Here is a 26,131-nt window from a genome sequence, read left to right on the forward strand (position 1 = left end):
GAGAGTTTTGCTGGATACAGTATTCTTGACTGGCAGCTTTTTTTCCCCCTGCAGCACTTTAGATATATCATCCCACTTTCTCCTAGCCTGCAGGGTTTTTGCTGAGAAATCAGCTGAAAGCTATATTGGGGCTTCATTTAATGATATGTTTCTTTTCTCTTGCTGCTTTCAGTTTTCTTTTTTTTTTTTTTTGTCCCGGATTTTTGATAATTTGATTATGATGTACCTTAAAGAATTTCTTTTTGGATTGAATTTGACTGATGACCTCTGAGATTCCTGTACTTCAATAATGTCTTTCTTCAAATTTGGGAAATTTTCAGCTATTATTTCTATAAATATGCTGTCTAGGCCTTTTTCTCTATTGTCTCTTTCCGGAACTCCTGTTAAGCAAAAGTTGGTTCACTTGGTGGTGTACCATAATTCTCATGGGCCTTCTTCACTCTTTTTTATTCTTTTTCTCTTCGCCTCTCTGGTTGGTAATTTCATGTTCTGTCTTCAGGCTCACTGATTCTTTCCTCAGTGTGAAGCAGTCTGCTGTTAAAACTTTTTAATTAGTTTTAAAATTCAGTTATTGAATTATTTATTTATAGGATTTCTGTTTATAAAAAACAAAATTTTTTTTGTCATTTTTCTTCCTGGATTGTTTTCCATATTTTGTTTAGCTTTTTATTCATATTATCTTGTGAGTCCTTAAACTTCTTTAAGAGCAATGTTCTGAAATCTTTGTTAGACACTTACTTCATAGCTCTTCAGTTCTTTTGTGTCTATCATAAGAGCTTTGTTGGTTTCTTTTGGTGGTGTCATATTTACTTGAGTTTTCCAGATTCTTGCATCTTTACAGAGATGCCTATGCACTTAAGGAGACAGCCACCACTTCCAGTTTTGCAGGTGTTCTCTGGTGGTGTTAGACCTTTACAATTTAATATTGGAACTTAATTGCTGGACTGCTATTGCTCCTCATTTTGGGAAGGACTTATAATAAGCACTGGAACTAAAACACTGCATTGGAACTAACTCATGCTTGTCTAGTCTGGGGAAGACTCCCAGTAAGCACCAGAACTTAAGCACCAGAACTACATCACTGCCCTACCAGTTTTCTAGTCTTAAGAAGACTTAAATAAGCACTAGAACTTGATTGTTTACAGGTCAGAAGAAGGCTTCATGAAAGCACCTGGGCTTTGTGGGGAATCTGGCCAGGGATTTGGATCTTCCTGTGGATTGTTTCCCTTATACTAGTATGCTCTGGCAGCAGTCAGTCTCCCCAACATGTCGTCCTCATTGATTTAAGCACAGAGAAGCCACCAAGATTTGCATGCCAGTTGCTGTGATCAGTGCCCCTACTTTTTGTCCCCAATTCACCCCAGGTGGTTCAGCCTTCCTGGTACGCTCAGTGTTTTCTGTGAGATGGGACTGGAGTGGGCTTCCCAAGAAGATTCCCAGACTGGCAGGGATATTAAACACCCACCTCCAATTTTCTCCTACCACCTCAGAAACTTTGGGTTTAGGAAAATTGTGAGTGACATTGTGCCAGCTTGGGGTAGGGGTTAGTCCAGTCTAAAATGACTGTTCCCCTTACTAGTTGAAGCATTTCTTGGTTCTGTGTGTCCAGGTGGTTTTTCCACTCCCTTCCCCAATACATGGCAAATTTAGGGTAGTATTCTTGCCTTTGAGTAGTTTTTAGTTGTACTTTGGTAGGAGAACAATGCTGAAGGATCTTCTACTTTGTCATCTTGCTGATGTCACTCTCTCGTCTGATTTTATCTACTATATATACTTCATATAAGTGAAACCATACAGTGTTTGTTATTTTGTGACTGGCTTCTTTCTCCTAGCATGCACCAGAGGTTCACTCATGTTGTAGTATGTAATAGAATTTCCTTCATTTTTTAGGCTGCATAATATTCCACTGGATACATATACCATAATTTCTTCATCTATGCATTCAACAATGGATATTTGGATTCCTTGCACCTCTTGGCTCTTGCAAATAATGCTACAATGAACATGGGTGTGCAAGTATCTCTTTGAGATCCTGCTTTGAATTATTACGGATATATACTAAAAAATGGGATTGCTGGATCATGTGATAATTCTGTTTTCAATTTTTGAGGAACCCCCATCCTGCTTTTCATAATAGCTGCACCATTTTGCATTCCCACTAACAGTTCACATGGGCTCCAATCTCTCCACGTCTTCATCAAAAGTTGTTATTTCTCTTCTTTTGATAGCAGCCATCTTGATGGGTTTGAAGTGATATCTCACTGTGGCTTTTCTTTGCATTTTCCTAATTATTAGTGATGCTGAGAATTTTTACGTGTTTATTGATCATTTGTATACCTTCTTTGGAGAAATGTCTATCCAAGTCCTTTGCCATATTTTAATTGGGTTATTTGGCATTTTGTTATCAGTATTAAGTTGTAGATGTTCCTTAAATATTTTGGATATTAACACCTTGTCTGATATGTGATTTGCAATTATGTTCTTCCATTCTCTCACTTTCCCACTGGCGTTTCAGTCTGTTGATTGTTTCCTTTCACACTGAGAAGTTTAAAGTTTTGCATAATCTCTTTTTAAAAATTTGTTGTCTATGCTTTTGATGTTACATCCAATAAATTATTGCCAAATCCAACATCCTGAAAATTTTTATCTTTTTTCTCGTAGGAATTTAATAATTTAACAAGTGTTAAATTTAAATACTTAATCCATTCATAGTTACTTTTTGTATATGATGTAAGATAAGGATTTGACTACATTCTTTTGTGTGTGAATATTCAGTTTTCCCAACAACATTTGTTGAAGAGACTGCTATTTATCTGTTATGTAGTCTTGGCTCACTGGTCAAAAATCATTTGGTCATATAGCAGAGGTTTATTTATGAGCTACCTATTCTGCTCCATTTATTTATATATCTATCTTTATCCCAATACCACATTGTCTTAATTACTATTGGCTTTGTAGTATGTTTTGAAATAAGGAAGTTTGAAATATTCAACTTTGTCCTACTTTTTCAAGTTTGCTTTGGCTATTCAGTGTTCCTTGAAATTAGGTATGAACAGTGGGCTTTTTTCTATTTCTGAAAATGCCACTGGGATTTTGAAAGGGATTGCATTGACTCTGTAGATTGTTTTGGGTAGTATGGCTATTTTAACAATATTAAATCTTCCAGTCCATGAACATAGGATGCTTTCCCATTTACTTGTCTTCTTTAATTTCCTTCAGCAGCGTTTTGTAGTTTTCAGTGCACAAGTCTTTCTCCATCCCCTCAGTTAAGTTTATTCCTATTTTTAAATTTTTCATTTATAGTAAATAGGATTGTCTTCTTGATTTCCTTTTCAGATTGATCATTATTTGTGCATAAAAATGCAACTAATTTTTGAGTGCTGATTTTGTATTCTGCAACTTTACTAAATTTATTAGTTCTAGTGTGTGTGTGTGTGTGTGTAGTCTTTAGGGTTTTTTATATATAACATTATGTCTTCTTTCACAATTTGTATTCCTTTTTTTCTTGTTGAGTTGTTCTACTAGAACATCCAGTACCATGTTGAATAGTAGTGGCAAGAGTGGACATCTTTGTCTTGTTCCTTATCTAGGAGGAAAGCTTTCTCTATTGAGTATCATGTTAGCTGTGGAATTTTTATACCTGGCTTTTATTATGTCAAGGTATTCTTTTTTCCTAAAGAAATAGGGTCCCACTTTGTCATCTAGGCTGGAGTGCAGTACCATAATAATAACTCACTGCAGCCTTCAACTCCTGGGCTCAAGTTGTCCTCTTGCCTTAGCCTCCTTAGTAACTGAGACTACAGGCATGCACCCTGTGCCTGGCTACCTAAAAATTTTTTTGGAGAGACAGTGTCTCACTGTCTTGCTTAGACTGGTCTTGAACTCCTGGCCTCAAGTGTTCCTCCCACCTTAGCCTCCAAAAGTGCCAGAATTACATGCATGAGACTCTATGACTAGTCCAGAGGTAGATTTTTTTTTCTATTTCTTGTTGGTTGAGTGTTGTTGTTGTTGCTGTTGTTGTTGTTTATCATGAAAGGGGGTTGAGTTTTGTTAAATGCTTTTTCTGTATTGATTGAGATGATCACGTAGTTTTTTTCTTTTATTTTGTTAATGAGGTATAGTACATGTATAGATTTTTGTATACTAAACGATCCTTGCATTTCAGGTATAAATCCACTTAGTCATGGTTTATGATCCTTTCAATGAGCTGTTGAATTCAGTTTGCTAATGTTAGGTTTAGTATTATTGCTTTAATATCCGTCAGGAATACTGGCCTGTGGGGTTTTTCTTTTTTCTTCCTGTGTCTTTGTCTGGTTTTGGCTACTATGTGTTCTTTAAAAATCTTCAAAGCTTTGATTTTCAAATTTAAGTTTTTATTATTATTATTATTATTATTATTATTATTATTATACTTTAAGTTCAAGGGTACCTGTGCACAACGTGCTGGTTTGTTACATATGTATACATGTGCCATGTTGGTGTGCTGCACCCATTAACTCATCATTTACGTTAGGTGTATCTACTAATGCTATCCGGCCCCCCTGCTCCCTCCCCACAATAGGACCCGGTGTGTGATGCTCCCCTTCCTGTGTTCAAGTGAACTCATTGTTCATTTCCCACCTATGAGTGAGAACATGTGGTATTTGGTTTTCTGTTCTTGCAATAGTTTGCTGAGAATGATGGTTTCCAGCTGCATCCATGTCCCCACAAAGGACACAAACTCATCCTTTTTTTATGGCTACATAGTATTCCATGGTATATATGTGCCACATTTTCTTAATCCAGTCTGTCACTGATGGACATTTGGGTTGATTCCAAATGTTTGCTATTGTGAATAGTGCCGCAATAAACATGTGTGCATGTGTCTTTATAGCAGCATGGATTATACTCCTTTGGGTATATGCCCAGTAATGGGATGGCTAGGTCAAATGACATTTCTAGTTCTAGATCCTTGAGGAATTGCCACACTGTTTTCCATAATGGTTGAACTAGTTTACAGTCCCACCAACAGTGTAAAAGTGTTCCTATTTCTCCACATCCTCTCCAGCACCTGTTATTTCCTGATTTTTTAATGATTGCCATTCTAACTGGTGTGAGATGGTATCTCATTGTGGTTTTGATTTGCTTTCTCTGATGGCCAGTGGTGATGAGCATTTTTTCACATGTCTGTTGGCTGTATGAATGTCCTCTTTTGAGAAGTGTCTGTTCATATCCTTCATATACTTTTTGATGGGGTCGTTTGTTTTTTTTCTTGTAACTTTGATTGAGTTCTTTGTAAGTTCTGGATATTAGCCCTTTGTCAGATGAGTAGATTGCAAAAATTTTCTCCCATTCTATAGGTTTCCTGTTCACTCTGATGGTAGTTTCTTTTGCTGTGCAGAAGCTCTTTAGTTTAATTAGATCTCACTTGTCAATTTTGGCTTTTGTTGCCATTGCTTTTGGTGTTTTAGACATGAAGTCCTTGCCCATGCCTGTGTCCTGAATGGTATTACCTAGATTTTCTTCTAGGGTTTTTATGGTTTTAGGTCTAACATTTAAGTCTCTAATCCATCTTGAATTAATTTTCATATAAGGAGTAAGGAAAGGATCCAGTTCAGCTTTCCACTTATGGCTAGCCAATTCTCCCAGCACCATTTATTAAATAGGGAATCCTTTCCCCATTTCTTGTTTTTGTCAGGTTTGTCAAAGATCAGATGGCTGTAAATGTGTGGTATTATTTCTGAGGGCTCTGTTCTGTTCCATTGGTCTAAATCTCTGTTTTGGTACCAGTATCATGCTGTTTTGGTTACTGTAGCCTTGTAGTATAGTTTGAAGTCAGGTAGCGTGATGCCTCCAGCTTTGTTCTTTTGACTTAGGATTGTCTTGGCAATGCGGGGTCTTTTTTGGTTCCATATGAACTTTAAAGCAGTTTTTTCCAATTCTGTGAAGAAAGTCATTGGTAGCTTGATGGGGATGGCATTGAATCTATAAATTACCTTGGGCAGTATGGCCATTTTCACAATATTGATTCTTCCTATCCATGAGCATGGAATGTTCATCCACTTGTTTGTGTCCTCTTTTATTTCACTGAGCAGTGGTTTGTAGTTCTCCTTGAAGAGGTCCTTTAATCCCTTGTAAGTTGGATTCCTAGGTATTTTATTCTCTTTGAAGCTATTGTGAATGAGAGTTCATTCATGATTTGGCTCTCTGTTTCTCTGTTACTGGTGTATAAGAATGCTTGTGATTTTTGCACATTGATTTTGTATCCTGAGACTTTGCTGAAGTTGCTTATCAGCTTAAGGAGATTTTGGGCTGAGACAATGGGGTTTTCTAAATATACAACCATGTCATCTGCCTTCAGGGACAATTTTACTTCTTCTTTTCCTAACTGAATACCCTTTATTTTTTTCTCTTGCCTGATTGCCCTAGCCAGAACTTCCAACACTATGTTGAATAGGAGTGGTGAGAGAGGGCATCCCTGCCTTGTACCAGTTTTCAAAGGGAATGCTTCCAGTTTTTGCCCATTCAGTATGATATTGGCTGTGGGTTTGTCATAAATAGCTCTTATTATTTTAAGATATGTTCCATCAATACCGAATTTACTGAGAATTTTTAGCATGAAGGGCTGTTGAATTTTGTCAAAGGCCTTTTCTGCATCTATTGAGATAATCATGTGGTTTTTGTCTTTGGTTCTGTTTATATGCTGGATTATGTTTATTGATTTGTGTATGTTGAACCAGCCTTGCATCCCAGGGATGAAGCCCATTTGATCATGATGGATAAACTTTTTGATGTGCTGCTGGATTCAGTTTCCCAGTATTTTATTGAGGATTTTTGCATCGATGTGCATCAGGGATATTGGTCTAAAATTCTCTTTTTTTGTTATATCTCTGCTAGGCTTTGGTATCAGGATGATGTTGGCCTCGTAAAATGAGTTAGGGAGGATTCCATCTTTTTCTGTTGATTGGAATAGTTTCAGAAGGAATGGTACTAACTCCTCCTTGTACCTCTGGTAGAATTTGGCTGTGAATCCATCTAGTCCTGGACTTTTTTTGGTTGGTAGGCTATTAACTATTGGCCTCAATTTCAGAGCCTGCTATTGGTCTATTCAGGGATTCAACTTCTTCCTGGTTTAGTCTTGGGAGAGTGTAAGTGTCCAGGAAATTATCCATTTCTTCTAGGTTTTCTAGTTTATTTGTGTAGAGGTGTTTATAGTATTCTCTGATGGTAGTTTGTATTTCTGTGGGGTTGGTGGTGATATCCCCTTTATCATTTTTTATTGCATCTATTTGATTATTCTCTCTTTTCTTCTTTATTAGTCTTGCTAGCAGTCTATCAATTTTGTTGATCTTTTCAAAAAACCAGCTCCTGGATTCATTGATTTTTTAGAGAGTTTTGTGTGTCTCTGTCTCCTTCAGTTCTGCTCTGATCTTAGTTATTTCCTGCCTTCTGCTAGCTTTTGAATGTGTTTTCTCTTGCTTCTCTAGTTCTTTTAATTGTGATGTTAGGGTGTCAATTTTAGATCTCTCCTGCTTTCTCTTGTGGGCATTTAGTGCTATAAATTTCCCTCTACACACTGCTTTAAATGTATCCCAGAGATTCTGGTATGTTGTATCTTTGTTCTCATTGGTTTCAAAGAACATCTTTATTTTTGCCTTCATTTCGTTATGTACCCAGTAGTCATTCAGGAGCCGGTTGTTCAGTTTCCATGTAGTTGAGTGGTTTTGATTGAGTTTCTTAGTCCTGAGTTCTAGTTTGATTGCACTGTGGTCTGAGAGACAGTTTGTTATAATTTCTGTTCTTGTACATTTGCTGAGGAATGCTTTACTTCCAACTATGTGGTCAATTTTGGAATAAGTGTGATGTGGTGCTGAGAAGAATGTATATTCTGTTGATTTGGGGTGGAGAGTTCTGTAGATTCTATTAGGTCTGCTTGGTGCAGAGTTGAGTTCAATTCCTGGATATCCTTGTTAACTTTCTGTCTTGTTGATCTGTCTAATGTTGACAGTGGGGTGTTAAAATCTCCCATTATTATTGTATGGGAGTCTAAGTCTCTTTGTAAGTCTCTAAGGACATGCTTTGTGAATCTGGGTGCTTCTGTATTGGGTGCCCATATATTTAGGATAGTTAGCTCTTCCTGATGAATTAATACCTTTACCATTATGTAATGGCCTTCTTTGTCTCTTTTGATCTTTGATGGTTAATGTCTGTTTTATCAGAGACTAGGATTGCAACCCCTGCTTTTTTTTGTTTTCCATTTGCTTGGTAGATCTTCGTCCATCCCTTTATTTTGAGCCTATGTGTGTCTCTGCATGTGAGATGGGTCTCCCGAATACAGCAAACTGATGGGTCTTGACTCTATCCAATCTGCCAGTCTGTGTCTTTTAATTAACCATTTAGTCTATTTTCATTTAAGGTTAATATTGTTATGTGTGAACTTGATCCTGTTATTATGATATTAGTTGGTCATTTTGCTCGATAGTTGATGCAGTTTCTTCCTAGCATTGATGGACTTTACATTTTGGCATGTTTTTGCAATGGCTGGTACCTGTTGTTCCTTTCCATGTTCAGTGCTTCCTTCAGGATCTCTTGTAGGGCAGGCCTGGTGGTGACAAAATCTCTAAGCATTTGCTTGTCTGTAAAGGATTTTATTTCTCATTCGCTGAGGAAACTTAGTTTGGCTGGATATGAAATTCTGGCTTGAAAATTCTTTTCTTTAAGAACGTTGAATATTGGCCCCCACTCTCTTCTGGCTTGTAGAGTTTCTGCCGAGAGATCTGCTGTTAGTCTGATGGGCTTCCCTTTGTGGGTAACCCGACCTTTCTCTCTGGCTGCCCTTAACCTTTTTTCCTTCATTTCAATTTTGGTGAATCTGACAATTATGTGTCTTGGAGTTGCTATTCTCGAGGAGTATCTTTGTGGCATTTTCTGTATTTCCTGAATTTGAATGTTGGCCTGCCTTACTAGGTTGGGGAAGTTCTCCTGGATGCTATTCTGCAGAGTGTTTTCCAACTTGGTTCCATTTTCCCTGTCACTTTCAGGCACACCAATCAGACATAGATTTGGTCTTTTCCCATAATCCCATATTTGTTGGAGGCTTTGTTCATTTCTTTTCACTCTTTTTTCTCTACACTTCTCGCTTCATTTCATTCATTTGAGCTTCAATCGCTGATACTCTTTCTTCCAGTTGATCGAGTCAGTTACTGAAGCTCATGCAATTGTCATGTAGTTCTCGTGTTATGGTCTTCATCTCTATCAGTTCTTTTAAGGACTTCTCTACATTCGTTATTCTAGTTAGCCATTCATCAAATCTTTTTTCAAGGTTTTTAGTTTCTTTGCACTGGTTACGTAGTTCCTCCTTTAGCTCTGAGAAGTTTGGTCGACTGAAGCCTTCTTCTCTCAACTCGTCAAAGTCATTCTCCATCCAGCTTTGTTACGTTGCTGGTGATGAGCTGCGTTCATTTGGAGGGGGAGATGCGCTCTGATTGTTTGAATTTCCAGCTTTTCTGCATTGCTTTTTCCCCATCTTTGTGGTTTTATCTGCCTTTGGTCTTTGATGATGGTGACATACTGATGGGGTTTTGGTGTGGGTGTCCTTTCTGTTTGTTAGTTTGCCTTCTAATAGTCAGGACCCTCAGCTGCAGGTCTGTTGGAGTTTGCTTGAGGTCAACTCCAGACCCTGTTTGCCTGGGTATCAGCAGTGGAGGCTGCAGAAGATAGAATATTGCTGAACAGTGAGTGTTGCTGTCTGATTCTTGCTCTGGAAGCTTCGTCTCAGGGGTGTAGCCTGTCATGTGAGGTGTGAGATGTCAGTCTGCACCTAGTGGGGGATGTCTCCCAGTTAGGCTAGTCAGGGGTCAGGGCTCCACTTGAGCAGGCAGACTGTCCATTCTCATATCTCAAGCTCTGTGCTGGGAGATCCACTGCCCTCTTCACAGCTGTCAGACAGGGACATTTACCTCTGCCGAGGTTTCTGCTGCTTTATGTTTAGCTATGCCCTGTCCCCAGAGGTGGAGTCTACAGAGGCAGGCAGGCCTCCTTGAGCTGTGGTGGTCTCCACCCAATTTGAGCTTCCTGGCAGCTTTGTTTACCTACTTAAGCCTCAGCAATGGCGGGTGCCCCTCCCCCAGTCTTCCTGCCACCTTGCTGTTGGATCTCAGACTGCTGTGCTAGCAATGAGGGAGGCTCTGTGGGCGTGGGACCCTCCAAGTCAGGTGTGGGATATAATCTCCTGGTTATATCCAAGATGCCTCACCCTGCTTCAGCTCTCGCTGGTTGGGCTGCACCCACGGATCAGTACCAACTGTCCGACACGCCCCAGTGAGATGAACCTGGTACTTCAGTTGAAAATGCAGAAATCACCCATCTTCTGTGTCACTCATGCTGGGAGCTGGGGGATAGAGCTGTTCCTATTGGGCCATCTTGGGCATGTCCCCCATATTTAGGTTTTTTATCTATCTAGTGTTTATTTTGTGGGTATGAGATAGAGATTGATATTATCTTTAGCTAAATGGTGTTATTTATTAAATCATCAAGAAACTCACCTAACACATAAGAACTCACATAAATTTAAGGCGAATGGATGAGAAAAGATATTTCATGCAAATGAAAACCAAAAGTGAGCAGGAGTAGCTATTCTTATATCAGACAAAACAGACTTTAAAGCAACAACAATTTAAAAAGACAAAGAGGGACATTATATAATGATGAAAGAATCAGTCCAACAGGAAAATGCCATAATTCTAAATATACATGCACCCAACACTGGAGGTCCCAAATTTATAAAACAATTACTGCTAGACCTAAGAGATGAGATAGACAACATAATAATAATGGGGAGTTCAATACTCCACTGACAGCACTAGAGAGGTCATCAAGACAGAAAGTAAACAAAGAAACAATTGACTTAAATCATACCCTATAGCAAATGGACTTAACAGATACTTACAGAACATTCTACCCAACAACTGCAAAATATAGGTTCTTTTCATCAGCACACGGAACATTCTCCAAGATAAATCATATGATAGGCCACAAAACAAGTCTCAATAAATTGAAGAAAATCTAAATTATATCAAGTACCCTGTCAGACCACAGTGGAATGAAACGAAATTAACTCCAAAAGAAACCCCCCAAACTATACAAATATATGTAAATTAAATAATCTGCTCCTGGATAGTCTTTGGGTCAGCAATGAAATCAAATGGAAATTTAAAAATTATTTGAACTAAATGATAATAGTGACACAACCTATCAAAACCTCTGGAATAAAGCAAAAACTGTGCTAAGAAGAAAGTTCATAGCATTAAATGCCTATATCAAAAAGTCTGAAAGAACACAGATAGACAATCTAAGGTCACACATCAAGAAACTAGAGAAACAAGAACAAACCAAACCCTAACCCACCAGAAGAAAAGAAATTACAAAGATCAGAACAGAATTATATGAAATTGAAATTGAAAAAAATACAAAAGACAAATGAAACAAAAAGCTGGTTCTTTGAAAAAATAAACAAAATTGATAAACTATTAGTGAGATTAACCAAGAAAAGAAGAGAGAAGATCTAAATAAGCTCAATTAGAAATGAAATGGGAAATATTACAACTGATACCTCAGAAATACAAAAGATCGTTCAAGGCTACTACGAACACCATTACTCAAACAGAAACTAGAAAATCTAGAGGAAATGGATAAATTCCTGGAAATATAAAACCCTCCTAGATTAAATCAAGAAGAAATAGAAACTCTGGACAGACCAATAGCAAGGAGAGCTATTGAAACAGTAATAAAATAATTGCCAATAAAAAATGTCCAGGACCAGATGGATTAATAGCTGAATTCTATCAGCCATTGAAAGAAGAACTGGTGCCAATCTTACTGAAACTATTTCAAAAGACAGAAAAAGAGGAAATCCCCCTTAAATAATTCTATGAATCCAGTATCATCCTAATTTGAAAACCAGAAAAGGATATAACAAAAATAGAAAATTACAGACCAATATCAGTGATGAACACAGATGCTCAATATTTTTTTAGAACAAAATCCTCAACAAAATTCTAGCTAATGAAATCCAACAGCATATCAAAAAGAGAATACACCACAATCAAGTAATTTCATACCAGGGATGAAGGGATGGTTTAACATACCCAAGTGAATAAATGTGATATAGCACATAAACAGAATTAAAAACAAAAATCATACAATCTCAATAGATGCAGAAAAAGCATTAGACAAAATCCAGCATCGTTTTATGATCAAAACCTTCTGCAAAATTGGCATAGAATGGACATGCCTCAAGGTAATAAAACCCATCTATGACAAACCCACAGCCAACATTACACTGAATGGAAAAAAGTTGAAAGCATTCCCTCTGAGAACTGGGACAAGACAAGGATGTCCACTTTCACTGCTACTATTCCACATTATACTGGAAATCCTAGCCGTAACAATCAGACAAGAGAAAGAAATAAAGCACATCCAAATCAGTAAAGAGGAAGTCAAACTGTTGCTGTTCACCAATGAAATGATCATATACTTAGAAAACACTAAAGATTCATCCAAAAAGCTCCCGTCTGATGAATGAATTTGGTAAAGTTTCAAGATACAAAACCAATGTACACAAATCAGTAGCAGTGCTATACACCAACAATGACCAAGCTAAGAATCAAATCAAAATCTCAACCCATTTTACAACAGCTCCAAAAAAGAAAAAAAACAAACAACAAACAAACAAAACCACCTTAGGAATATACCTAACCAAGGAGGTGAAAGATCTCTACAAGGAAAGCTACCAAACCCTGCTTAAAGAAAGCATAGATGACACAAACAAATGGAAACACATCCCATGCTCATGGAGGGGTACAATCAATATTGTGAAAATGCCCATACTGCCAAAAGCAATCTACAAATTTAATGCAATTCCCATCAAAGTACCATCATCATTCTTCACAGAACTAGAAAAAATGATCCTAAAATGTACATGGAACCAACAAAGAGCCCACATAACAGAAGCAAGACACATGTTGGAGAATGAAGCAAGATATTTATCTCTCACCCTATACAAAAATCAACTCAAGATGGATCAAAGACTTAAATCTAAGATGAAAAACCAAAAAAATTCTAGAAGATAACATTGGAAAAACTCTTCTAGACACTGGCTTAGGCAAAGAATTCATGACCAAGAACCCAAAAGCAAATGCAAAAAACTAAAAATAAAATAATAATAATAATATATAAATAAATAGATGGGACCTAATTAAACTAAAAGTCTTTACTGCACAGTAAAGGAAATAATCAACAGAGTAAACAGACAATCCAGAGTGGGAGAAAAATTTCACAAACTATGCATCTGACAAAGGACTAATAAAGAATGCAAACAAATCAGAAAGAAAAAATCATAAACATAATCCTATCAAAAAATGGGCAAAAGACATAAATAGACAATTCTCAAAAGGAGATATACAAATGGCCAACAAACATATGAAAAACTGCTCAACATCACTAATTATCAGGGAAATGCAAATCAAAACCACAATGAGATGCCAACTTACTCCTGAAAGAATGGCCATAATTTAAAAATAAAAAATAAAGTCTCAGGATACAAAATCAATGTGCAAAATCACAAGCATTCCTATACACCAATAATAGACAAACAGAGAGCCAAATCATGAGTGAACTCCCATTCACAATTGCTACAAAGATAATAAAATACCTAGGAATCCAACTTACAAGGGATGTGAAGGACCACTTCAAGGAGAACAACAAACCACTGCTCAAGGAAATAAGAGAGGACACAAACAGATGGAAAAACATTCCATGTTCATAGACAGGAAGAATCAGTATTATGAAAATGGCCATGCTGCCTAAAGTAATTTATAGATTCAATGCTATCCCCATCAAGCTACCATTGACTTTCTTCACAGAATTAGAAAAACTATTTTAAATTTCATATGGAACCAAAAAACAGCCCACATAGGCAAGACAATCCTAAGCAAAAAGAACAAATCTGGAGGCATTACGCTACCTGACTTCAAATTATACTACAAGGCCACAGTAACCAAAATAGCATGGTACTGGGACCAAAACAGATACATAGACCAATGGAACAGAGCAGAGGCCTCAGAAATAATGCCACACATCTACAACCATCTGATCTTTCACAAACCTGACAAAAACAAGCAACAGGGAAAGAATTCCTCATTTAATAAATGATGTTGTGAAAACTGTACCCCTTCCTTACACGTCATACAAAAATTAACTCAAGATGGATTAAAGACTTAAACATAAGACCCAAAACCATAAAAATCCTAGAAGAAAACCTAGCTAATACCATTCAGGACATACGCATGGGCAAAGGCTTCATGACTAAAACACCAAAAGCAATGGCAACAAAAGCCAAAATTGACAAATGAGATCTAATTAAACTAAAGAGCTTCTGCACAGCAAAAGAAACTACCATCAGAGTGAACAGGAAACCTACAGAGTGGGAGAAAATTTTTGCAATCTACTCATCTGACAAAGGGCTAATATCCGGAATCTACAAAGAACTCAAACAAATTTACAAGAGAAAAACAAACAACCCCATCAAAAAGTACACGAAGGATATGAACAGACACTTCTCAAAAGAAGACATTTATGCAGCCAACAGACACATGAAAAAATGCTCATCATCACTGACCATCAGAGAAATGCAAATCAAAACCACAATGAGATACCATCTCACATCAGTTAGAGTGGCGATTGTTAAAAAGTCAGGAAACAACAGGTGCTGGAGAGGATGTGGAGAAATAGGAACACTTTTACACTGTTGGTGGGACCGTAAACTAGTTCAACCATTATGGAAAACAGTGTGGCAATTCCTCAAGGATCTAGACCTAGAAATACCATTTGACCCAGCCATCCCATTACTGGGTATATACCCAAAGGATTATAAATCATGCTGCTATAAAGACACATACACACATATGTTTTTTGCAGCACTATTCACAATAGCAAAGACTTGGAACCAACCCAAATTTCTATCAATGATAGACTGGATAAAGAAAATGTAGCACATATACACCATGGAATACTATGCAGCCATGAAAAAGGATGAGTTCATGTCCTTTGTAGGGACATGGATGCAGCTGGAAACCATCATTCTCAGCAAACTATCACAAGGACAGAAAACCAAACACCACATGTTCTCACTCATAGGTGGGAATTGAACAATGAGAACTCTTGGACACAGGAAGGGGAACATCACACACCAGGGCCTGTCGTGGGTTGGGGGTATGGGGAAGGGATAGCATTAGGAAATATACCTAATGGAAATGACAAGTTAATGGATGCAGGACACCAGCTTGGCACATGTATATATATGTAACAAACCTGCACGTTGTGCACATGTACCCTAGAACTTAAAGTATAATAACAATAAAAAAAAAAAAACTACACATTGGATACTGTGTATACTGCTTAGGTGACAAATGCACCAAAATCTCAGAAATTACCACTAAAGAATTTTTCCATGCAACCAAACACCACCAGTTCCCCAAAAAACTATTGAAATAAAAAAATAAAAAAGTAATTACATAATTAGTATACAAGTTAATTGTCAGAGATATATGTATTGCAAATATTTTTTCTTAGGCTGTAGGCTTACTTTACATATTTTCTAAATGGTATCTTTCAAAGAGTCAAAATTTTTATTTTGATAAATGTTAATTTATCAACCTTTTCTTTTATGATTTGCCTACCTAGGAAATTTTTGCCTACCACAAGGTTGCAAAGATTTTTCCTTATATTTTCCTGACAGTTTTATAACATGAGCTTTTATAGTCTGGTTTGATTCATTTCAAGGTAATTTTTGTGTATGTTGTGAGATAAAGTTCAAAAGTTTTTTTTTTTTTCAATATGTATATCCAGTCATTTCAACACCATTTGGTGATAAAACTACCCTTTCTCCGTTGTACTATACATCTTTAACTCATCAATGTCTGTATTCAAGCAATATTATTATGGTATAAGAATCTTCCAAGAGAATACTTCCATTTTCCCCTTCCCAGCCCCGTGTTATTGTTGTCATATTTTACTTCATCATATGTTACAAACTCCTCAGTGCATTATTATTTTTGCATAGACAGTTAATGATCTTTTAACAATGTTTTAAAAATACATTTGTAGGTTTTTTGTGGAAGTTGATAAAGTCCCTCTCTGATGGCTTTCAATTGCCTCATAGTGGGAATAGAGGTGCTTTGGGGAAGGTGATGGAGCCACTGGTGGGGTTAATAGTTTAATCAGAATGGAACTGTGTAGTATAGCCACTGAAGCCACTAAGATTGTCAGGCCACGATAAGGGGGTCAGTTAATGTGAAATCTCCTGATATTTTTGTGGTAGTATCAGCCTAAATGTACAATTCTGCATCTCTATTTATAACTTTAGCCTAGTGCTCTAGACTAGTATTATCCAACACGAATATAATGTGAGCCACAAAGGTGAACCACATATGTAATTTTAAATTTTCTAATAGCCACATTAAAAAAGCAAAAGAAAAAGATAAAGTTAATTTTATTTATGTATTTGTTTCAGAGATAGGGTCTTGCTCTACTGCCCAAGCTGGAGTGCAGTGGTGTGATCATAGCTCACTGCAGCCTCAAACTCCTGAGATCAAGTGATCCTCCTGTCTCAGCCTCCCAACTCACTGAGATTACAGGCAGGAGCCACCATGCCCCACTGAAATTAATTCTAATATATTTCACTTAATCTAATATATCCAAATTATATCAACATATAATTAATATAAGTTATTAGTTAAATATTTTATATCTTTTTCATACTAAATCTTTGAAATCAGTGTGTATTTTGTACTTACAGAGCATCTCAATTCAGAGCAGTCACATTTCACATTCTCAGTGCTGCCTATAGATAGTGGCTATGGTTTTGAAAATGTATCTCTAGACAATACTTTCTTGTCTTTTAAGAAACTGGGTCTTGCTGTGTCATTCAGGCTGAAGTGCAGTAGTGCAATCTTAGCTTACAGGCACAGGCAACCACGTGCAGCCTGACAAAATGTTTTTCCCCATCTAACAGCAATGCGGTTCAGAGAACATTTTCTTAGTTTCATGGTAAGAAGATTAGGTCAAACCAGAATTGGAAGTCAGGCTCTATCATGTGTATCTTTTTTCACTGAGGCCATACTGCTATATAATTAAACATGACTGATACGATGAGACATAATAAATACTTCAAGTTGCCAGGTGAACTGAAAGAATTATAGGAACTGAAAGACAGAATGTTAGTCAAATACAACAAAATGTGAGTCACACACATAGAAGTTCAGTGAAAGATCTTGTAAATGGAGGCAGGTTAAGCCCCTTGCTCCTTTGAAATTCCTGTTTTGTTTTCATTTCTTTGCTTCTTTTACAAATTATTCATAATTCCCCTGGAAACTAAAGGATATTAACATTAATGAAACTGGTACATATAATTTCATTTTTCTACAAAATACATATTTTTAGATGTTAGCGCTTTGAAAGAGAACATCAGGATGCTAAACCATGACCTATAAATAACAGGCTATATTTTAAAATATAAAACACACTGATCACAGCTTCTGAGAGGCTTCATCTTCCTGACCCTCCAATTATCTTCTGGTTCTGTTTCTAAGAGAGTCTTCAAAAGGAAAAAATAATAGCCCCAGGCAAGCATGTATCTATGGAGATAAACAGGCTCATATACATATCAGTCAAGGTACATACTTGTTTTGGGTATTTATTGCTATATCATGAACTCTGAAACTTAATGGCTTAAAAAATATCACCATTCTAGTTATCTGCTCGTGATTCTGAAATTTGAGCAGAGCTTAGTGGAGTGAACCCATCTCTGCCCTACATTGATTGCATTGTCTGGCATGGCTCAATGGGCCTGGAAGATCAAATCCCAAGACGTTCTCACTCACATGGCAGGCAGTTGTTGCTGTTTGTTGACTAGGAACTCAGCTGCGGCTGTTGGCCAGCAGAACTAAGAATTATATGAACTGAAAGATAGAATGTTAGTCTATCTTAATATTAGGCTTTCTAAGGAGAGCCTTGGTTCTCTGTGTGGCCTTTTCACATGACTGGGTTGGACTTTTTACAGGATGTTCAGATTTCTTGAATAACAGCTGGCTTCCCTCAGAGCCTGAGCACCAAAGTAGAGCTGCTGGCCCTTCTTAAGGGTTAGCCCTAGACTTTCAGAGTATCACAGTCTCAGCATTTTATTGCTTAAAGCAGGTCACAGGGCCAGGCCAGGTGCAAAGGGAAAAACTTCACAAGAGTATGAATACTGGGAAGTGTGATTCATTGGGGACCAATATAACAGCATTCATGTTAGTGAACTCATTAATACAGCCCACTTCTCCTCTCAATAGATATTCTCATCCTTAAACCTCTGTTACCCCATTGGAATCAATAAGTCTCTATACTGATGACAACCATGTTAGGATTTCAGCCAGTGGTTCCTGGTCAATACCCAAATTCTTATAACAAAGAGTTTCTTGGATACCTTTATCTGAATATCCTACTGATAACACTAACTCAACATTTGCAAACTGAGCTCCTGACTTATTTATTTATTTATTTGAAAAGGGTGTCATTCTATCACCCAAGCTGGAGGTCAATGGCACAATCATGGCTCACTGCAGCCTCAAACTCCTGGGCTCAAGCAATCATCTCATCTCAGCTGGGACTACAGGCTCACATGACTATGCCTAGTTAATTTTTTTAAATTTTTTGTAGAGATGGGATCTTGCTATGTTGCTTAGGCTGGTCTCAAACTCCTGGCCTTAAGTGATCCTCCTGCCTCAGCCTCCCAAAGTGCTGAGATTAGATATTAATTGCCTTCTGTCTGTAGTATAGAAGAAACATGTCTGTTTCCTTCTACCGTGAGCTTCCTTGGAGTTGGTGTAGTGCAGCCTGGGCTTTATAAACAGGTAAACTTAGGCTGGAATTCCAACCCTATCATTTTCTAGCTGTGCATCCTGGAAAAGTTACTTAATGTCCCTGCAGTTCAACTGTTTATAAATTGACAACTCAAGAATATTAACACAACTACCTTCCTGGGTTGTAGTAAAAATTAAATAAGATACGTAAAGTGTCCAATTCGACATTTGGCACATTGTACAGAAACCTATTCATTTTTGTCTTCCAGTGCGGTAGACATAGGGTTGAATGAATGTATCATTACCCTTCTTTGGAAAATGCTGGGAGTGCAAGATTCAGTTGTTTTCCATACCATTAGGCAGACCCAAAGTGTCTTTCCCAGAGATATGCATCCTTGAGTACGTTTTTCAGGCAGATCCTCCTTTCTTTCTGCTTACATGATAAGCATGCTACAAGCAAGTCGCATTCCCTGGCTCCTGTTGCATCTTTTCTGAGTTGCCATGCTTCCTAACTCTGTGCAGGGGACATAGGCACATGGCCATTGCCCATTAAGTCAGCATTAAGGCTGAGTCTCTATTTAGCTCCGTGGCTAGCTCTCCAGCATGGCTTCATATTTCCTCACCAAGCCAGCAAAGCCTGCACGTCAAAACTTCAATCCTAGTTGCTGACTCTACTCTTTGACCTCACCCCATGTGGGCACCCCCTGTCTCCTTCTGCTGCTGAAGAAACTTCCAAATGTGATACCAAGTAAGTCTGCAGGACCATTCCAGCCTCTTCCTGGAGATCAGCATCCCAGATTTGAAAAGGTCCAAACCCCACAGCAAAGTCGTTGGGAACTTGCTTTTTCCTCTTTTTCCTCTGCCCTACGTTTTTCTATCTTTTAGAATTCCCAGGGTTCAAAAACATACATTAGATTAGCAATACTGATAGTTTAAACACAGCATAGTGGTTGAGAAGATAGGCTTTAAATTTGGATAAAGCTAGACTTGAATTTAATAGCACAATTTAGCACTTGTGTAATGTTGGGCTACTTACTTAAATCTATTTTTCTATCTAAAATGAGAATGATAGTATTCTATATCACAGAGTTTGCATCATTTGGTTCCAGGTAAAGCAATATGACTTCAGTGGCTTAAACAGAAAGAAGTATAGTTTCTCTCACTTAACAAGAGCTCTGCAAGAGGTGGCTAACTGTGTTGAATCAGTACCTCCCAATGCTGTCTCCCAGTTCTTTTGGCCTTTGCCTCATTCTTATTGCCTCATGACTGCAAAATGGCTGATGTAGCTCCAGATATCACATTTATATTCAAAGAAACCATATGTTAGCTCCAGATACCACATTTATATTCAAAGAAACCATATGTTTCCTTTTATCAAGAAAATAGAAGGATTCTCTGTGGTCTCTGTACTAGATTTCCTGTTAGCCAGAAACAGGGCATATGACAATTCTTATAGAAAGGAGCTGGGAAATTGGGGAATTGTTATCATTATTGGTTTAGACCAACCAGAATTCATATCCTGGGTTGGGAACATTGCAACTCAGAAAAAAAAATCAGGCTTTTGTTACCAAGTAAGAGGTAGGTTATGGCTAAAGTGTGGGTAACCAATAGGGGTTTGGTTTGACACAGGGTTGTAGTATTAAATTTAATAATATGTGTAAAGTCCTTAGTACAGTGCTGGACTTTTACATAGTGTTTAATAAACTGTGGCCATTATTATAAATAAAATTGCCAAACTGGTTGGCCATTCTCTAGTGTAGTTATTCTTAAATACAGTATTTATAAAATTATAAAATTCATGAAACTCAGCTCTACTGATTTATCAGAGAGTGTATTGCATCCTCATTAGCTCAGATTTTGCTTTCTTTTTTTTCTTTCATGGCACAAATATTCATTCAGGACCAACTTTATGCCAGGTGCAAGCACAGGCACAAGTCTAGCCTTCTCCCTGACATCATGGGATCCCCAGGCCTCAAAATTTAATTTCTATGCCATTTATGCCCATGTTTCCCCTGCTGGAGCCTCAGGCCCAAGCCCCTGTAGATCCATGGTGCTTCCTCTTTTTCCACAAAATCAGAAACCGAAAGGATGGTTTTTAACTTGGTTAAGCATAGCACAATAAACTATTATCAAGCTCATGACTTCATTTTGAGGTTCTGAGATCACCTGAATGTAAACTCAAATGAAGCAGACATCAACAAATGTACTAGGGAACTCTTCACAAAGCTCACACTTCTCAGGGATACCAATTCAAAAGCTCCCCAGATTCTACCATCTCATCATTACTCTCATTAGACATTTGCTGAGTATGGGCTATGAGTCAGCTGACCTTCCTGTGTTAAATCCAAGAATACTTTACATTTGTAGGGCTATTTCAAAGCATGTCCTCATTTTCAGAAGCATTGAGGTCCTCAAGGCAGGTTGCGTTATCCTGAATTTATTAATAAAGGTGCTAGGACCCATAAAAGGGTCTGTTCACAGTGCCAGACAATTTGTACACATTCTCTCCTTTAATCTTCACACACTGACAGGTAATAACATTGCCAGTTTACAGACGAGAAGTCTGAGGCCCAGAGAGAGTAAATTACCTGAGGTCACACAGATAGTCAATGGCAAAGCCACAGCTGGAACCCAAGTCTTCAATTTTCAATCCCCCATACTTCCTCCTGTGCCATACACTGCCTCACTACATGCATTCTTTGGAATACATAGCTATCATGAACCCTTTTATGTGGTCTGAGTAAAAGTTTCATAGAGAAAAATATAATTCAAGCTATAGTTGTTTGTGGATTTAAATTACCTATATTTTCTATAATTGCACTCGTAGAAATTACAAAATTCCATATATACTATACCTATGCTACAATTCTATTTTATTTTTTTTCTTTCTTCCTGACAAGTCACCCCCTCACCACTGCCACCATCATCATTTTGTGCTTCTTTTTGCTACAGGAGAGGAAGTTATTAAAGGTAACATTAAAACAAGCTTAACAATCTTATTGCAAGGAATCACTAAAGCAATATTAGCATCAGTCCTAAGGGCTGATTACCTTATCTCAACTTTCTCCCCAAGGAGAGACAAATACCAAGGACATATCGGGAAGAATATTGTCCCCAGCAAATACCAAGGACACATCAGGAAGAATATTGCGGAGGGAGAGGTAAAGAATCAGAATGGAAATAGAGAATAGGCCGAACAATGACCAAGCATCAAAATCCTAAGTCAGATAATTATTAGGGGGAAGTGAAACAAAACACATCCTGAAATGGAGATGAGACAGGCTCCTGCTTCCCTTCACCTTGTCTTTGATATAGAGATTGAAAAACAAGAGTGTGACCTCTCTTGGAGCTCAGGAGGCCCTCTGCTTGGGATGTCCTAGAGGATCCTCTGCCCAGTGGAGGGTAGAGAGAGAGATGATAAATAATTGACCATGTACTAAAGTTCCAGGCACTTAATAAGTGTTAATTTACAAAATCCTTAAATAATCCTTCAAGGATAGTATAATTGACCAAATGTTACAGATGAAGAAATTGAGGCTCATAGAGGTCTAATAGTTTGCTCAATACTATAAGTGGTGGAAGTGAGATTCAAATCCAGATTGTCTAAGCCTAAGACAGCTCTCCAAATAGCTGTAATTTATAGCCTCATTTGTGCAACTGATCTTTGGATCTAAGGATAGAACTTTACATTGATCCCTCTTATGCTGTGGGAGTCAGTGTGTCAAAGTAACTTTGACTGGGCTTGTCAGTCATATAGGTAACTCTACATACTAGATTTTCATCATTTAAAAATTGTATAAATAAAAATAAAAGCCATTAAACTAACACAACAGTGAAGCACTCAACAGTTGACATACCACTTTGATATATAGTTATTGACACCTCCCCCTTTTCACACCTTGTGCTAAGTTATCACTTCCTCTTTGGCAGCTGAAAGAAATGATGCTTAAGTATAGCAATAGGGTGTTACAATTGCTACAATTTAAATTCACTGTGTTCTATGCTCAACTGCATTGTTACTATCTACCTCTATCTGACCAAATTGCAAGCATTGCCCCTTTCCACTTCTAGTGCTTTAGGAAAACTTAAAGGAAGTCCCTGTATCAGGTCACTCTGATAGGTTTCGGAAAATATATCCTGTACACTGTCTCATCCCACTAGAAAGTGGTGTATTATGTCACTGACATGTTAGAAAAATGGGGCTTACCTTAGCTGAGTCAATACACAAGAGAAGTATCGAGCAGATATGCTAACACTCTGCAACCTCACATGGAAATTCTCTCCCTTTTGAAACCTGAGTCCAAGGTTTCTTGCCAGAAAATTCAGGCCTGCTACCCATGAATGTCCTAGTCTTCCTGTGACTATGAGTGTCCTCTAGTCTTTCTGAAAAGCAGAACCACAAGGCACTGTGAGAAAACATTTTAAATGGCTCATTTTCAAGGCATGATAAATCTAAGTACTGTCAGCCAGCCTGCGGATGTAACAAACAGCACGGCTCATGCATCTAGAAGGTCACCATATGCAAACAGAATGTAGAGGAGGGGTCAGCCTGTAAAAGGGAAGAAAGTTTCGTTACTGAGAAATCAAAGCTTAAGTGGGGAGGAGACCAGGGTATAACCTTATAAGGGGGATGATGAAACTTAGGCAACGTCCGGGAAGATTGTAACCCCATAGTACTCGACCAATGAGGAACTGGGGGAGGGACTTGCATGCCAGGAGGTAAATTACCTGCTGTAACTGCCCAGGGTGTATCTGTCTACCAGACACCCAATCTTGCAAGACCGCCATTAAAAGTCTCACTTCGGCTATTCTTTGTGTCTCCGAGTCCATTCTTTGGGTTTGGATGGGTGAATATGTGTTTCTCACAGTACTGTCTTTGTTTCTTCCCAGGACAGTGCTAGGACTGTCTTTTTCTATATCAGACATGTGGGCTCCTGCTGTGCCTTCCTGGAAACCAAGACCAAGGATGGAGCAGACCAAGAGGATGCCAGGAAAAATCACAAAGAAGCCCAGAGAGCACAGCTGGAAGCCAAGAACCCTCTTTTTGGTTTGTGTGGATGGAAGATGAGGGACAATATATAGTGAACAACAGGATTCTTCATTTGAAAGACAGTGGAGCACATCAGACCTGTGTATTTGGGTGAAGTATGATAAGCTGAACATCAAAGACTATGGAAAAGAACATGACTTAGTTTATTCCATTACCAGTGATCTGCTTGTTTGTTCATTTGCTTACCCACCCATTCATTTATTCATTCATTCCTCCATCCATTCTCTTTCACTTATTCCACAATCATGATTGTATGCCTACCATATCGCTAGAGAGAAGGTAGAAAAAGATCCAAGGATGTGAATACAATCTTCCTGCTTCATGGTGAGAGCTAAAGGAATCTGTAAAGAGTCTGTCTTTTTCATTTTTCTCTCTCCTACATAGACCCTGGCAAATGTTTTATTTCTTATAATTTGCCTGAGATTTACTCATCCACTACCAGAGCTCTGAAAACACTCTTCAGAACACTATTTTAAAATAATGATAATGACAATAATAGATAACATATATTGAGTGTTTTTTGTACATGAAGCAATGTAATAACCATTTAAAATGATTGTAACTATACTTTATAAGAGTATGACGAGTCAGGCACTGTTAATATGCTCATTTTTCACACAGCTAATATGAGAGAGAGCTGGGATTTGGATGCAGGCAGTCTAGCTCCAGAGCCTCCATTCATAGCCATTACATGATCTGTCTAATGAATGAAATGTTTGGCCTTAGAGAAAATTTGAAATGTGTAGTTTTCTTTGCTGACTTGAATGATATAAGTTTAAAAATTCGATAGTGGTTGCTAGTTGAAAATTCCTGCTCTTTGGGAAACTGTTGAAAGTCTGCTTAGTACTCACCTCCATCATTAATGGCCATTTGCAAAGCCAGGCCAAGTTTAGTCTTCTACCAGCATTGAAGAAACACATTTTACCCAGAAGAAATGAGGGTGAAATCCTCTGATAACTGGAAGATTCTGGCTGTTCTGGAAAGAAAAGTAATTTTTTTCAATCTCTGGAAATTGTTTTTTTGTTTGTTTGTTTTAAGTAGGGGTGGCTCAGCAGATGCTAACAGGGAATCTGGGATCACCTAATCTGGAGAAGATTCTGAGAGAATAAGTTTGGGAAGTTCAGACTGAGAAAATGAGAAGAAGATTGGTAGAAAGGGCGGTTTCTTGCTGTGTCCGAGAACAGGAACTGAGAAATGGTATTAAGCTGAGGGTGAGAGCGGAACAAAGAAGAAGACTGTCAAAGTTTCATACAGGTTTGAAACAAAGTATATCACAAGGAATGGGAACATGTAGAGCTGTTTTAGAAATGTTTCTGTGTTTGTGTGAGTGTGTGTACTAGATATATATTTAAAATGACTTTTCTCTGAATTACATCATACTTTGAAAATCAGCATAGGAAGTGAAGAAGGAACAAATATTCACTGAGACCACTCACTAAGGGCCAGGAGCTCCCTGAATACCACATATACCACTGCTCTCTCTTGTGATCATGAAGGTTTGTGAGGCAGTTATCACGATGTATGGTATATTTTCAAAGAAAGCAAATAAAGCCCAATGTGACTAAGAAAGATGCTAAAATCATACAGCTGATTAGCTGTGGGTCCAGGATTCAAATCAGTGCACCTAGCACATGGTCTTCAATAAATATTTATTGAGCAATGAATACATGAATGACTAAATAAGATGAAGCAAGCAAGCAAACAAGCAGGTAGGCTTGTCTAACCCAAATGTTTATGTTCTATCCTCTGTACTGGTGGTTTTTAAATTGTGTGCCACAAAGGCATTGGGTGACATGAGGAGGGTTAGTATGAGTGGCTGCCTGGCAGCGTGGGGTCCCAGGCTGTCTATCCCTGCTCCAACCAGGGCATCTCTGCTTCTGTTTGTGTTGAACATCAGGCTTTTGCCTGAGATTTCATTTGAAGAAGAAGGCTTTCTTCTAGAAAGTGTTTATTACTCCTGCCCCATACCATGCTCCCTCCTAAGTATGCATTATGAACTAGTTAACTTTAAAAGAGACATATATTAATATAAAGTTGGAATTTATACCAGTGTCTGAATCCCAGCCAAATGTTTATAATATCCTGCATGCTGCTGAGGCCATTAACAATAGATGGACCATCTAGGGCATTATGGCTAGCAGCCAGGACTAGAACTTCAAGCTGTCTAGGTTCAACTGTGGCTCTGCCATAACCTGGTGAAATC

General features: G+C 37.9%; 1 long non-coding RNA gene across 7 annotated transcripts in view; it reads left to right on the forward strand.

Annotated features, from left to right (window-relative positions):
* Positions 1-23,906, forward strand: part of LOC105484340 (uncharacterized) — a 79,341-nt gene extending 55,435 nt beyond the window's left edge. For 3 of the 7 annotated variants that reach the window (XR_011610993.1, XR_011610997.1, XR_011610994.1), the window contains one exon: positions 23,769-23,905. This is a non-coding gene — a long non-coding RNA (uncharacterized lncRNA). Of the gene's footprint in view, positions 1-21,778; positions 21,849-21,951; positions 22,040-23,768 lie in introns of all 7 variants that reach the window. The other 4 variants (XR_011610996.1, XR_011610999.1, XR_011610998.1 and 1 more) reach the window with 4 other exon arrangements.
* Positions 23,907-26,131: the final 2,225 nt, after the last annotated feature.

This window comes from Macaca nemestrina, chromosome 12 (genome assembly GCF_043159975.1).
Source record: "Macaca nemestrina isolate mMacNem1 chromosome 12, mMacNem.hap1, whole genome shotgun sequence".
In the NCBI taxonomy this organism is placed as follows: domain Eukaryota; kingdom Metazoa; phylum Chordata; class Mammalia; order Primates; family Cercopithecidae; genus Macaca; species Macaca nemestrina.